Source organism: Coenobita brevimanus, chromosome 46, assembly GCF_032717465.1.
Source record: "Coenobita brevimanus isolate Jiangsu-jjx chromosome 46, ASM3271746v2, whole genome shotgun sequence".
NCBI lineage: Eukaryota > Metazoa > Arthropoda > Malacostraca > Decapoda > Coenobitidae > Coenobita > Coenobita brevimanus.
Window position 1 is genome coordinate 55,415,287 of NC_136999.1, and position 16,338 is coordinate 55,431,624.

The 16,338-nt window shown below is 49.2% G+C and overlaps 1 protein-coding gene across 1 annotated transcript in view; it reads right to left on the minus strand.

Moving 5' to 3' along the window:
* The window catches only part of eIF3c (eukaryotic translation initiation factor 3 subunit c), a 94,629-nt gene extending 91,131 nt beyond the window's left edge, over positions 1-3,498 (minus strand). The window contains exon 1 of the mRNA XM_080271573.1: positions 3,474-3,498. The gene's annotated coding sequence lies outside the window, so the exon portion shown is untranslated. The remainder of the gene's footprint in view (positions 1-3,473) is intronic.
* Positions 3,499-16,338: the final 12,840 nt, after the last annotated feature.

Below are 16,338 nucleotides of genomic sequence, written 5' to 3' on the forward strand. Positions count from 1 at the left end.
ACGGGTAGGGTGCTATACAAGCTGCTCTAGGTCATTAAGGATAGAAAAGATGTAGGCTTGTTCACCAGGTGGATCAGTGAAAGTCTTACAAGAACTTTGTAAGCTTCTTGTAGTGTGTTTTGTAGATCAGTTAAACATATACTGTATCAGACTCGTGGACGAGCGGTCATTATACGTGAGTAGTTTTGTAAGTAGATAATCTTCGTTCCCTTTTGTCATGCAATGACAGGAGAGGTAAAGATGAGTATGTGACTATTTTTATTTGTCTTGGAAATATTAACAAAGTCTCTCACACACGAGTGAAGTATAGAGTCCCGTTAGCTACCTCCCTGTCTCGCTCTCTCTCTTTCACCCTCTCGCCCATGTTGCAAGCCTCCTTCTCCCTACTACCTGCCGGTTCTATCGCCTGTCTCCTTCTGAGCTCAGGTTCCTACAGACTTGTGTAGCAGGTGTCGTGTCACATGTGCTCTACTGTTGTGGAAGCTTCTAGAATACTGTATGTCTGTACTGCTTCCGGTGTACGATCAAAATTCCTTCACTTAAAGAGTTGCAAGCTAATTTCCCGTTCCCACACCTTGTCTGGTGCATTGTCTATCTATCTATCTATCCATCATGTTTTCTGTTATGATTTGTATTTATAATATGGAGTCCTCACAAAAGGAGAGGAGAGCCAACGGTGGTGGTGAACACTGAAATCTCCTAGAATGGAGATTTCAGAGAAAGTTGAAATGGACAGAATATGTTCCATCCTAGAAGTAAGATAGTCGAAGAATTTTTGATAGTCAGTAGAATTAGGAGATAAGTAAACAGCACAGATATATTTAGTCAGAGAAAGCCGAAGCCAGAGTGTAGAGAATTCAGAAGAATCGAGTTCAGGAACACGAGAGCTAAGATAGCTTGTTGCGTACATATACACAACAGCCACCTTTGGCTTTGAAATAAGTATAGAGAAAGTAGGAGGATATAGAAAAGGGTTTGCTGTCAGTTGCCTCAGACAGCTGAGTCTCTGTTAAGAAGAGAAAGTGAGGTTTAGGAGGATAGGTGATGTTCAACAGAGAGAAAGTTAGAGGAAAGGCAACGAATGTTGCAGAAATGAAGAAGTGAGTCAGATAGTGGTTCCAGGCATGTAGAGTCATCACTGGGAGAGGGATGGATGGTGGGGGCATTTATGGTCCCACCCCCTGGGGGCTCCGAGGCATGATTAGTTGTTGCCATTTTATTTTTTTAAATTTTATATACTATGCATTTATGGTGGTAATATCCCTGAACTGCATATTGGCAACTTGTTAAATAATATCGGGAATACTAGAAGTAATCCAAGAAAATCTGAACTATGATTACAAAATTCGTGGATAAGCAGTAAACATAATTCCACTTAATGCAGCAGAAGCATCTTCCCAAATCAGTTCAAGACAGTCTTTTATAATAATCTTGTTATTTTGAGGGCAATATATAAATGTTTCACATTCAACTGTTTTCCCTACCATTTTTACCCATGTTCCTTCCACTGTATCAACTCCTTCTCAGGTGTAACGGTGGACCCTTACTCTAACATACTGACTTCTACCAAAATTTGTTGTAGCTGGCATCCCGGTCAACTTTTAGTACTTCCAAACTTAGTACAACCTCACATTCTAACCTAATCTCACCAAGCTTCGAATAGGTGTTATTATGTCCACCATTACACCCAAGAAATACATATCATCGGTAAAACAAAAGGGACGTGGTTAATAACAAAAAACAATATTGAACCAAAAGTATTCTTCTTCCTTTGTTTGCCATTTTACCAATTGTGTGGGTGTAAATGATGTTTATTGCTAACTTTGTTTCTCAGTTCAATTCAGAACTGAACTGAACTGAACTGAGAAACAAAGTTAGCAATAAACATCAATTACACCCACACAATTGGTAAAATGGCAAACAAAGGAAGAAGAATAAGTAAATGCAAAACTGGGTAGAAGTTGTGTTGCCTACAGCTTCCTTGACCTTTCTCATTCTTCTTCTGTGACTGCCCTCCTCTCATCTTATATCTCCCATCTTTCCTGCAACTTTTTATTTCTCTTCTTTCCTTTTCAGGTGGCTTTGAGTAACAACTCACCTGGTTGGCTACCCTACTACAATTAACAGTATGGCTCGGTAGGAATCTGCTTTTCAAGAAGTAGGGCAGCCCATACCCGCTGGCACGCCAGCCCCATTCCCTATATACATCATCATCAGAATAGACTACTGATTAGAGGCTGAATTTTGTGCCATATGCACGGTAGTTGCACTACTTGAAGGACTTCGAATTATGAATCATAGTTATTCAATATAGTTGAACAGGATGTGACCTAGTTGTGAGTGGAGGGACTTTTTAAATGATGCAACTGAGTCAGTGCTAACAGCATCATCTGAAAGAGAGTTCCAGAGGTCTATACATCTGATGCTAAAAAACCTGCGTCTACACTCGGCTGAGGTGCGGGGCTTGGCCACCTTGAATCTATGGCCCCTGGTGTGAGTTAATGAAGGAAGAGAAAAAAGCTCAGGCGGTGCAATTGGGGACTGGCGATGGAAGATTTTCCAGCATTTAATGAGGTCAGCTCTGATCAGTCTCCCTTTTACAGAATACAGGCCCAGGTTTTTCAGACGGTCAGCATAACTGAGTTCGGACAGGCCATTGATTTGCTTAGTCCATCTGCGCTGTACAGACTCCAGGAGCCTCTGATCTCCGTGGTAGCCTGTGTTCCATACAGTGGAGCCAAACTCCATGATGGGTCTGATGTGGGATTTGAATAAAGTCAACATAAAATCTCGGTCTTGACAGAGGGTGGACTTTAATAAATTATGGTTTCCTGTAAGCCAGCAAACCATTTACAATGCTGGGTGGTAACCATATAACCAAACCATACGTGTTCCCTACGTTTCAACAAGTGGGTTGGTGGAGGGTTAGTGCCCCTCCCGGCAAAACAAATAACTCAAAGTCAAACGGCCACCCCTGATGGGATTATGGCATCTGACAATAGATTGATAGATAGAAATAATCAGATAATTACAGAAAACAAACTGGAGGAATTGCAACTGAACAGGTAAGGTCTTTCTACTGCCTAAAGTAAAACGTACATTTAACAATTCAACAAACAGTAATCGGAGTTATTATTGACGAGGTGAAGTAGGCTAGGATACAGTTTAACTACTGTACCATTACCTGCTATGCTAAAGTTAGGGGAAAAAACAGGACTAATTGTCAAGGCACTACTTACTTGGGAGGAGCCCCTATTCCCGACTCCCTACGTGAAATATGGTCACAATTTTGCCAGACGATGCTTCATATGGCCAGGTTTTAAGTGGTGAAAGATACCTCACACACGTTCACTTTAGCACACATTCACACACAGATCTTCTCCCTTTTCCCCACAGACATATAAAGGCATCCATGCAAATCTTATTGAGCTTTAAAGGAAGATTTACAACTTTTCACACATACACAAACCCACCTTGACACTCTCGTCTCTTCACCACGCCGCACACGTTAAGACCTCGACAAAATTTTTGAAATATAGCAAATATTAACTGTTGATTGCCTTTTTTATTATAGTGATTTCATCTGATTTTAAATATTTATTGTTGTGAAGGATATAAAAAGTTTAAATAGGAGGAAATACGACTGCATACAGGTTAAATGCAGCCAGATGTGGATAATTTAAATTAGGAAACTGATTTTAATGTAAAAATTACATCGCAAGTTTATGATAATGGTTTTTGTCTTCACAATGAAATAAAAGTCACTGAGGTGAGTTAACCATGAGAGGTGAGTTCAACCCACAGAGCTTTATAATATGGAGAGGCTACCTCCGCAGCGAGCTTGTAGCTTTGGCCGCCACATTGAAACACCACCATTCGTCGCCTCCACCATGGAAATGCAGTTGGATCACCGTTCTTAGCTTGCTGTTTCTGTTTCGCTGTTGCTTACATAAGCTTAGAAGTGAGCCATAGCACTATATTTTCCGAATTCATCGGCTGATTTCATAATAAGTGGGCGTTGGTGGTGTAGACAAACAACATCAGCGCCGCCTCGGGCCCCTGGCGGCTGTTACACAAACTACGTGGTCTTACAGAGCTCAATGGCTCAACCACAGAGTTATACATATAGAGTGCGCCACCCTGGTTTGAAAGTGACGCAACCGGAAGTGGCTCAGCGGCCATATTGGGATGCCCAGTCTCACGCTAAATTCAAAACAGGTAAGATGTTCTCGCTTCTCTGTGATCAGGAAATAAAATAGAATGGAAATATATTCAAGCACTGCATCAACTTCAAGAAGATGAGGGCCTTCATTTAGGAAATAAACTCAGGGATATCCATCTTTCATGGCACACTCAAAAGATGAAAGTAAAACTTGCTGCGCAAACACTGAGTTCTAGTGTAGCTGATGCATTAATCTTCTGTCGGGATTCATTACATCTCCCACAGTTTTAAGGATTGTCAGGGTACAGTTAAATTTCTGCAAATGGCTGATAAACTTTTTGATGTACTGAACTCGAGAAACAAATTTGCTAGAGGAATGAAAGCAGCACTTCAACCTGAGACAGAAGTAGTTTCAATGTCATTCTTAGATCAAGCATTTGCTTATCTAATGACTATCACTAATTCTGATGACATCCTCATGTACAAAACTTCTAGAAAGACACCTTTCATTGGTTTTTTGGCTGCCATTAAGAGTGCTCAGGCACTTTATAAACAGTTTGTAGGTGTAAATAAGCCACTCCAGTACTTTCTAACTTATAAGCTGTCACAGGATCACTTAGAACTCTTTCTGTGCAATTCGAGCATCTGGTGGCTTTCGAAATAACCCTTCTGCGTTAAACCTCATGGCAGCATGCAAGAGACTCCTTCTGAGGCATTAAATAAAAACGTCAAACGGGAATGTCTCTGCACAAGACCTCACTGAAGTGCTCACATCTGCAACATCTAGCAGTGTCATGAAGAAAGCTTTAGAGGATAAAACTGAAGATATTATGATGGCAAGAAGATATGATATCATTCCTCGCAGTCCTGCCCAAGAAGATCATGATTATGTAGACTGTCCAAACTTTACAGATGTGTCAGATTATAAGGAAGCTGCAGTAGGTTACATTGCCGGATATGCAGTTAAAATGGTAAAGAGAAATATTTCATGTCCAGACTGCTTGTCTGCACTTACAGCAACAGAAATTAAGAACAATGATAAAAGTTGTGCATTGATACTGGTTAAGGACAAAGGCGGCTTGATAAAGCCCTCTATGAGTGCTGTGTCTGTCTGCAGATCAACAGAGAAAATATTTCAGAAAATGTTGAAAAGTCATGACAAATTTGAGCTACGTAACATTCCCAGAATTTCCTCTCTAGTTGCATATTCTGTATTGAAAGAGACTGGTAGCACTGCATTTAAAACACATGATTCCCATATGTTTGAATGTTCACCTGATAATAATCACATTTTTTCTCTTATTAAAGCAGTGGTGCTTGCATATTGCAAGGTACGTTTGCATCATCTTGCAAAAGCAACCACTGCTAAAGTAAGAGGCTGTTATGTTAGGAAAACACTAAGTTAGTATTATTTAAGAACCAGTAAGTGAGGGAACTCACCATCCACTCAATTAATGTAATGCTATTAATAAATTGGTATATGTTCGCTTCTAATCGTTGATTTTTGTGTATCCAAAGTAAAATGGTGCGTAGAGACAAGGTAAGGGGACCGGGAATAACTTTTCTTCTCACTTCATTCAGAGCGCAATAGTAATGGAGAAAAGGCTTAAAATAGCTAAAGTAATTATATTGATAACTGCTCTATCTATTTACATCAGGATATAATGCAAAAAACACTCGGGAAAGGTTAGTATTTGTGAATTATGATGAGCTGTACGAGAAGGTCGGGACTCGGTAGAGTGGGCATCCTAAGATGGCCGCCGCCCCGGGCCCGCTGGCTTCACTTATCGCCCATACCACAACACAGGGACGCGCGCTCTATATGTATAACTCTGTGGGCTCAACCAGGGACCGATCATTAAGCTACAAACCCGCCTAGTTCAAGCCTCATTAATTTTGATTGAAATGTTTATTGTTGGTGTTATGTTGGGTGTTTTAGTCCGACTTCTCGTTCTAAGAACACCAGCGACTGAGCCGGGTCCTTCTTCCGGACTGGAAGTAAAGCACCCACAAAGGAACAGGACATAAAAACCAGGCAGCATACCTTAACACATCTATTGTCTAGTTCCTTCACCGTTACAATATAAAACCTAGAGGTATTGGATATACAGTAGACAGGGACACAGAGTTAGCCTTTAACACCAAGATTTTCAGTTACACTTGAGACACAGTATTCTTCATGTACACTTAGGTAGTTAATTATAAAATCGTGATACCCCTTATTTCGTCTTTAGGCAGAATTGGCATTATATAAATTGAGTCCGATGCACTAGGGGTGAATGTTACTATTTTTTTTTTTTATATAACTAGATAGGGTGCGGGTCGCGACACTTCATGGAGTCACTTAGTCGCGACGGCACTTATTCACAGACTTTTGATTCTTCCGCGCACCCTAGTCTTGGTCCACGATTTCTATAAGTTCTCTTATCTGGGACTCAGGCTATTTTCTATTCTGCCGGGTATCGGGCTTTGGCAGGTTATTGGTAACTTTCTCACTGGTATTATTCTGGCCCTCACTTTGTCACTGTTCACTGTTATCTTCCCGTCTCGACTGTTCACGACACCAGGGGCGTTAACGTCACTATATTTACCCGTGTTTCCTGGGTGTAATTCACTACGGTGTCCGGGCGTGAGGGGGAGGCCCTATGGGGAGCCTTCCTGCAGAGGACAATACACTGCCCTCAGGGGAGTCACTGTCCGGGTCGTTGGTGGAGTGCAGGGAGGCCCGCCTGTCTGGGGGCCTCGACCTGGGAGGAGCTCCTCGTACTGGAGCCTTGTTGGTGGGGTGCAGGAGGCCCTCCGGTCTGGGGACCTCGACCTGAGAGGTGGCCCTCGGTACTGGAGCCAAACAGCTGTAGGAGGCGGGCCTGTCGCCTCTGGCTCCGTGGGGAGAGAGAGCCTGGGTTGCCCTGACCTGAGGGCTGCTGGTCGGGCCTGGGGGTCCTAGGACTGTGGTCTCCCGTGGGGGAAGGCGCCGACAGGGGTGAACTGCGGCACCGTCTCCATCGGGTGTCCGGCAGGGGCAGGGATCTCCCACAGGTAGGTGGTAGGACCTGGATAGGGCAACGCCACCACTCTGGCAGCACCTCCGGGGCAACACTCCCGGAAGGTGACAAAGGGCGTCCCATGCAGCCGAGAGGGAAAGGGTCGGCCGCACAAGGGACTTCCTGCGTCGCGAGGGCCTTCAGATCCACGAATGAAGGGCGTACAGTGGCCGCTCCTTCCCCCGCATGTACAGTGGCCGTGCTGGTGGTGCTGCTCCCGAAGAAAAGGCAGGAGCAGAGTACACGGAGTCTGCGCCCTCTCCAGTACGTACTGAGGCCGTAGCCTTGGGTCTACTTACCCTGGTACGTACCGCGGCCATAGCCATGGGCCTATCCGCCCTATGGGAAGCAACTGAAGGGCGTACAGTGGCCGCTCCTTCCCCGTCATATACAGAGGCCGTGAACGCGGTGTTGCTCCCATAGGAGGGAAAAGCAGGAGAGGGGTGCACAGAGGCCGCGCCCTCTCCAGTATGTACTGAGGCCATAGCCGAGGGTCTATCTACCCTGGTACGTACTTTGGCCGTAGCCGGGAGCTTGTCTACCCTTAGGGAAGCAACTGAAGGGCGTACAGTGGCCGCTCCTTCCCCGTCACGTACAGTGGCCGTGAACGCGGTGTTGCTCCCGTAGGAGAGAGAGGCAGGAGAGGGGTGCACAGAGGCCGCTCCCTCTCCGGTACGTACTGAGGCCATAGCCTTGGGCCTGCCTGCCCTTGGGGAGGTAACTGAAGGGCGTACAGTGGCCGCTCCTTCCCCGTCGCGTAGAGTGGCCATGAATGCGGTGTCACCTGGGACTGAATCTAGTTCAGTCCCACCCCGATTCTGGTAACGGCTGTCCTGCTCGCAGGGTCGTTGTCTCTTCCCACTTACCTGGTGTTGAGGTAGTTGCGAAGAAGAGGGACTCAGGACAGTAGTGTCCCTCTGGGTCACTAGCCCCTCCGTGGTGTCCTCCTGGGGTGGTGGTGTGGTAGCGGCTCGGTGGTGGGGTGGGGGGTGGCGGGGTGGGTGGTCCGGTGGCGGCGGGTATTTTAGTTGTAATGGTATACAGAGTACTTATACAACAAAAGGAGGTGGTGGGTCTTACCACACACCTTCAGCAAATACAGTTATCTGGTCAGCGGTTATAAATTTGTGGATGTAGTCACACGCCCTGTAGCAAATATTAGCGATAGAACATGTAAGAAAATGTAAGGGAATCTTTAAGATACATGACATATAGGAGAAAGGTTGCTGGTTCTTTGAGTGCAGTGATAAGAAACAGGGAAGTGAGCATGGAAGTAAAAAAGTCGCTGCATGACAGTATTGTGATACCCAAGATCAAGATCTAGGTGATACCAACTCTAACGTATGGAAGTGAAGCTAGGACCGTGTTGGAAGGTCACAAGTCAAGAGTGAGAGCAGTGAAAATGAGTTATTTGAGAGGAACATGTGGAGTTACATGGAAAGACAGGCTGACAAAGGAAGAAATGAAGGAGCGTTGTGGTGTGGACGTGGATGTTGTAATGCTATAGGTGTTTTAAGGGTCGGCTTCCCGTACTTCAAACACCTAGTGTGTAGCGGGGCTCTCTTTTGAGACCGGAGCTTTGACAAATAGGAGAGAGGCAGGACACGATAACTCAAGGCAACAACCTTACACGTGTATTACTAAGTTATACAGTGGAACGGGTAGATGTCACGGATACAGATACACTGGACTTACGTCTAGATATGGGTTATCAGTATCACGCAGGATACTGCTCGGATCAAAATGAATAGCACTTGGGGCAGAGGTTTACGTATTATTAGTTACAGGAAGTCTAAGTTTTTTTATATTTGTGGAGTTGCTGGTACTATTTCACCGTTGGTAAGTATTACTTTAACACTGGGGTCTGTGTACGGTTTTAGTATTAGGACGTGTTATCAGATGGTAGAGTATTCACTATAATAGACCCGTATCTCACTGCGTGGCCGTGTTCATGGTTGCACTGTCACTTTTACTCACTCCACCACTTTGATATTATCACTGGTGCTTCTCTTACTGACTTCCGGGATGTGGTTAGTTCACTGCTCTGCCTTCATGTCACTGAGTCACGGACACTGTGCTATCACTGTCACTCGTTTCTGATCCGGGCGTCGTGGCGGTCAGGTATAAGGGCAGCAGAGGTGTCACAGCCTCACTACTGATGGGGCTGGGTTCCGCCGGGGGCTTCAGCGTCCAGAGGCCACGGGATCACGCGCAGAGGCACCCTCTCTCGTCCGGGGCTGCGGGTGGCGAAGGGCCCCGTGCTTTCAGGGCTGGGGGTGGGAGTACGACCCACAGGGCTGGGGCCAAACAACTGCCTGAACTTCTCGCTCAGGCGCCTGACGGAGGATTAAGATCTCCAGCGTCAGGGTGTGGGGAGATCCCCCTCAGGGGTCCTGGGGGTGGTCTGGGGTTTCCTAGGGCTGTGGTCCCCGGTGCTTGGTAGCGCCATCAGGAAGGGGCTGCAGCACTGGCCTACGATGGGGTCCATCAGGTGGGTCCTCTCTGGAGCCGGTTGCAGGGAGACGAGGCAGGGGGAAGTCACGGAGCCTCTCCAGTACTCCTCCAGGCTGGGAACTCCCTCTAAGTCGTGGGTTGGGAAACAGGAGTCAACTCCTGACAGAGGAGCAGCTACAGGCCATCTCCTGCCGTAGGGCCTGGCTACTGGCCGTGGCCTTCTAGGGGCACGGCTACAGGCCATCGCCAAGGTCCGGCTACTGGCCATGGCCTGGGGGAGGGAGCAGCTAGCAGCAGACCTGAGGGCACCTTCGGAGTGGCTACATGCCGTCTCCTGAAGAAGGTGGGAGCGGCTGCAGGCTGTCTCCTAATTTCCCTCAGAGTGGCTACAGGCCGTCTCCTTCAGGAGGGTTGAGTGGCTACAGGCCATCTCCGGAAGGGCACCTTCAGAGCAACTACAGGCTGTCTCCTGACGAAGGCGGGAGCGGCTGCAGGCTGTCTCCTTATTTCCCTCAGAGTGGCTACAGGCCATCTCCTTCAGGAGGGTTGAGCATCTACTGGCTGTCTCAGGGGTGCTGGCAGGAGCTGGAGAAACAGCTCCACCCCAGTGTTGGATGGGGAAGGCTCGCCCAGAAAGTAGACTTGTATTCCTGCTATGGTTGCAGCGGGTGAGCTCCGGGTCATACAGGTGTGCGGCCCGGGCAGACTTATGCTGTTGTCGCCCTGAGTCCCAGCGCGCTGTTGTTGCTCGTCTATGGGCTCCCTGTGGGGGTGTCAGGTCGCCCCCTGTGGCACTATACTGCATTTTAGATGTGATAGAAAGCATTACGATAAATACATTGAGGTGGTTTGGCCCAAGGTCTAAAGAATATGTTGTTTTCTTTAAACCTTGGTTTGGCCATGTGGAGAGGATGGAGAGTGAGAGACTAATGAGGAGAGTATCTGTGAGTGAGGTGGAAGAGGGGAGAGGGAGGGGGAAGCCAAGGATGAGGTGGAGGGATGGAACGGAGAGGTATAATAAGAGACAGAGGGGTGTGAGCTGGAAGCAGGGCAGTGAAATCGTGGACACCCTGAAATGCCCACGCCCACGGGAAGTGCAGGGAGGGATGTTGCAACACCCACCCCAGGAAGGACCCACAGCCCACCCCACACCCACCCCAGGAGGAGACCACGGGGAGGTGCATAGGGAGAGTGTAAGGCCCGAGCGAGATAGACCCAGGTCCCTACAACCCTGCGACCCTCTTCCCCTCAACATGGCCATCAGAAGAAATGCAGTCCTGGCAGACTACATCACAGCTGGGCCAGCCCTCGCCAGGATCGGGGTGGGACTTGTCTTAGCACAGTCCCAAGCAGCACCGCAGTGATGGCCACTGTACACACCAGGAAGGAAGGGACGGCCACTGTATGCCCTTCTGCTGTTACCCCCTACAGTCATGCAGTGACGGCTGAAATACCGGCCGTGGCAACCGAGGACACCACTACACCCCCAGGAGGAGACTATGGAGGGGTATATGGCGTGCATGCAACGTCTGTACAATATGGACATAAGTCCCACTGAGCTACACGCCCCTATTCCTCATCGTGCACCTGGTGCGACCACCCCAGTCCGAGTGCACTACTTTCGGCCGGGCCACCCCTCGCCAGTGTAATAACTGAAATGAAACTTAACAAATTAATCACAGTCCTGGCCGAGATTCGATCTCGTTCCCCCGCACTTTATACGCACACATGTTACCACTGAGCCAAAGAGAAGATCCCCACATTACCTCTAACCAACGCGGGCTTTTTTTTTAATACACCCCATTACATCCCTATTTTCTCCCCTTGGTGATTAATTTGGTGCGTTTCGAACACACAAGGTAGCGTAAGCATTGGAGGCCACCATGGGGAGGCTGTGGACCACACCGAAACAGCCCATCCCTGGGATGTAGTGACTGGGATGCTGTCAGCTAACCAAGGACCAACATCAAATTGCCAACCAAGCCCTGCCCCACATCTCACACAGCTGCCAGCCTATGTAATGACTGAAATAAAACTTAACAAATTAATCACGAGACTGGCCGAGCTTCGATCTCAGGCCCCCACGCTCCATAGGTGCGCACATTACCACTGAGCCAAAGAGAGGATTCCCACGTTGCCTCTAAGCAACGCAAGCTTTTTTTTTTTATATACACCCCATTACACCAGGATCGGGGTGAAGCTGAAAACACAGCTCCAAGCAGCACCCCAGTGACAGCCTGTAGCCGCACAAACTCAGAGACAGCCTGTAGCCGCTCTAATAAGGTGACGAGCTGTAGCCATGCCCTTGTGACAGCCAGTAGCCACACACTAAAGTGACGGCCTGTAGCCGATCTCCGCCTGTTGCCCAAGGGACCTTGGCAACGGCCTGTAGCCACGCCAAGAAGGGACGCTGCAAAAGTCTCTCGCCCCCTGTGACTTCACAACGTGAGAGCAACCTGCACTCAGCCCTGCCCACTGGCAGGAGTGTAGATCCCATCTCCACCCACCAGGATCGAGGCAACCTCCAGGAGGAGGACTTCCAACTCGAGGACTGGTGGAGAGACCCTGTGTTATCCCTGGGGTTGTACTCCATCCAGTTAGCACCCAAGGAGGACCCACACCTGACAGACTCCTGCTGGGAGCGACGCCACAGCCCTACCCTGACGGCAGCACAACAGGAAGGAGGCCGCAGCCGATGGACCCTCGAGGGTGCCACCAGGACCCCAGGGCGATACCTTTCCCCTACCCGAAGAAGACGACGCCCTTCCCCCTCCAGGCGCCTGTGGGAGCGCCTACAGAGACTGTTTGGCCCCAGTCCTGAAGGCCAGACCCCAGTCCCTAGCCCCGACAGTGAGGGGCTCTTCACCACGCCCAATCATAGCCCACGACAAGAGGTGACGCCCCTGCGAGTTGCCCCATGGCCGCGGGATGAAGGGACTCCTGAAGGGACTTCGCCAACGCCAGGCCGACATCTGTGAGTCTCCAGGCTCCCTTTCCCCCTTGCCCTCCTAGCAGTGATTGTGATACATAGTCCACTCGGAGTGGAAGTGCACGATAAGGACAGAGACTGTGCAGTGCAAGTGAGAGGTAAAGTTCAGTGTCAGACCAAGAACTCTTGCGTCCGTACATAACCACTTTGTGCAAATAGGAGGTAAAGTTCAGTGCCAGAGTAAGGACTCTTGTGACAGTGTCTATCCACCCTGTACCAAACGAGAGGTAAAACTCAGTGTCAGAATAAGGACTCTTGCGACAGTGCATATCCACCTTGTGCAAAACGAGGTAAAACTCAGTGTCAGAACAAGAACTCTTGTGACAGTGTATATCCATTCTATACTAGCCAAGTCAGTGCCAGAAAAAGGACTCTTGAACTACTCTGTGCCCAGTAAAAACCACATCCCACCCTCTCACTGTGAAACGAGGCACAACATAAGGACTGTGAAACTGCGTATCACCCATTTACCCAAATTGAGCCTATTGTCTATCTTGTATCCTGCGCGAGACACGTAACCCATCTCCTAGCCTGTGTATTGACTTAGTATAGAATATCATGCGGAATGTCTTCCCGTTCTGCAGCAAAGAATTTGTTAATATACGTGTAAGGTTGTTCCCCTGTGTTTTTATGCCCTGCTCCTCTCATATTGTGTCTGAGCTCCAGTCTAGAAAGGGAACCCAGCTATACCTTAGGCGTTGTTAGGACGGGAAGCCGACCCAATAACGCCTAGCATAACACTGGTGGACAGCGGTGGTTCTTGACCCGGGCATACACAGAGAGGAGCAAACAAGGAAATCGTCAAAATGGCAACGAAGCCACATGTACAATTACCTAAATTCGATCCAGAACAGTATGACATCCACGTATATCTATCAGTAGTTAAGTCGCTGCTGGATATTGGGTTCGAGGACGACAGACAGAAAATAGCTGTCACCCTACCACTCCTGGGCAAAGCAGCGACCAACATCACACCCAAAGTCATCCCCAAACTGACATGGGCGAACGTCACAAAAATAGTAATTCAAGCCATCACACCTTCTCTGGGAAGAGTAGTGGCGTTGTCACAACTGGATGGTTTAACTTCAGACGGTAACCTGGACGATATTCTGATCCAGGCCAGGTGACTCGTCACCGCCGCATAGCCAAAGACAGATGATGAGACCCGACAACAACACACATTCAACTCCCTCCTCAGAGTCCTCCCCAGTATGGTCAAGGAGCACTTCACCATACTCGACCCAACAGGGGACCTGGACAAGGACATCCAGCTGATCCGGCGACTCTTGATCTCCTGCTCCACCCCTCAGCAAATCAACGTGGTTAGCAAATTCCCCACGAATATCCCAACACCACACAACAAGCCACGACCACCTCCAGCTCACACCAGCCCTACACCAACACTTAGGGCACACCCCACAAACAAACGCCCCAGCCACAAGAAAAACCAAAACCTTATTTCAATCAACCTCTGGGAGTTCTCTGTGTGCAGCCACCGATGTCCACTTCATGACATCCGTGAACAACTCAAAGCTGCCCGACGCAAACTAACCACCCCAGGCCGATGCAAAGTATCTTCCCTGGAGAATGAGGGCCCCGAGGACAACACCGCACCTGCCGGAGATACCGATCCCGGGGAAACGTAGGAGGAGGAGGAGGAGATCCCACAACAGCTGGATTTTTAGGACTGCCCCCGCACCTCCCCACGGTGGCTGGGGCCACCTCTCATAAATATCGCCCCCCAGTCTAGACAAGATGAGGCTGAACGGGGTAAAAGTGAGGCTTCTGGTCGTTATGGGAGCTGCCAGATCGTGCCTTTACAGCCATTTCAACTCCGTCATAAGTCAGCCTTTGGCCCGCTTTTCCCTACGTCAACGCATCTCGTAGATGCAGGGGATGGCCCCCTACCCATCCGAGGGGAAACCCAGGCCCTACGTACCGACACCCACCAGCAAGTTTCCACACAACATAAATTCATTGTTTTCGACTCCACATGTCGTAACTACGATGGATATCTGGGACTGGATCTGCTGCAGAAACTACAACCATAGATTGGCACAAGTGGCAGCTCCAGTTCCGGAAGCCCCCAGCCCCTTCCCCTGAATCTCCAACACCAGTGTGCATTTGCACACCCTGCCTCACACCCCTCCCCTAGCATCACCCCTCCCCGCACCTCCCCGCCTCCCGCCTCTCCCAGCCCCTCCCCCACCCTCCCAGCTTCCCCGCCACCACCACCTCCACCATAACAATGCCCCCTTAGTACGAAGCATGGCTACCATTTAACAGGTCCACAGGAACATTTGTCCTATTCTCCCCTGACTTGCCGCCTGGAACCCTCTCGGCCTGTCTCCTGTCCCCCACCTTCCTATCCCCGCACATCGCAGCAGTCAGAATCACAAACATCACCACGTCCCCCCTCATGTTATCTAAGGGGCTCGTGGTAATGGAAGAAGCAGAGCCATGCACCACCATCCCCCTTTCCTCCCCTGCCCAACTGCCCCCCCATACCCGACCATCTTTTCCCCCACCAATCGGACACCCTTTGCCACCTTCTCCTGGACTTTCAGGACTTTTTTGCATCAGGCCCCTCAGATATCAGCCACAGCACCGACCTGACGCATGAAATACACACTACAGGACCACCAATCCGCCAACCATCCGGCTGAAAAAACCGAAACAACGAGCAGAGGAAGACTGGCAGGTCCAGGAAATGTTCGATGCCGGCATTGTTTCACCTTCCACCAGCCCTTGGTCCTTCCCAGTCGTCCTCGTCAAGAACAAGGACGGTACCATGCAGTTCTGCGTGGATTACCACTGCCTCAGTGACGTAACCATCAAGGATACCACTCCCCTTCCCAGGATCGACGACTCCCTTGACTCCCTGAACGGTGCCTCTTGGTTCTCTACCCTAGCTCTCCAATCGGGGTATTGACAGGTCCCAGTGCACCGAGACGATGGAGGAAAAACCGCGTTTTCCACCAGTAATGGGAAAAGTTTCGAATTCAAAGTCCTGCTATTTGGCCTCCGCAACGCCCCCGCCACCTTCTTCCAACTGATGGAGTCTGTCCTTAATGGCCTCACCCGGGAAATCTGTCTGGCACACCTGGACGACGTCATCGTTTTCAGCAAAACATCACCTCCAGTGCCTCAGGAAAGTTTTCCAATGCATCCGTCAGGCAGGCCTCAAGCTCCTGCCTTCCAAGTGTGTCCTGGCCACACGAACCGTCTCTTTCCTGGGGCATGTCATCTCAGAGGATGGAATAGCACCTGACCCAGACAAACTGCGTCCCATCGCACATATTCCCCTACCATGAGACGTCCACGAAGTCTGGGCCTTCCTGGGCCTGAACTCGTACTATTAGTCCTTTGTAAAGGGGTTCGCTAACATCACCAAGCCCCTTCACAACCTGACCTGGAAGGGAGAACCCTTTACCTTGACCGATGGGCGACGGGCTGCTTTCCAAGAACTCAAGAACAAACTCATCACCGCACCAGTCATCACCTTCCCCGACTACACCCTGCCCTTCCAACTGTACACCAACGTTTCCCTCATAGCGATTGGTGCCGTCCTCACCCAAGTCCAAGAAGGATGAGAACACATCATTGCCTGCACTAGCCGCACCCTTAACCAGGCCAAGCGAAACAATGCCGTCACCAAACAGGAGTACCTGGGCATCATCTGGGCCCTC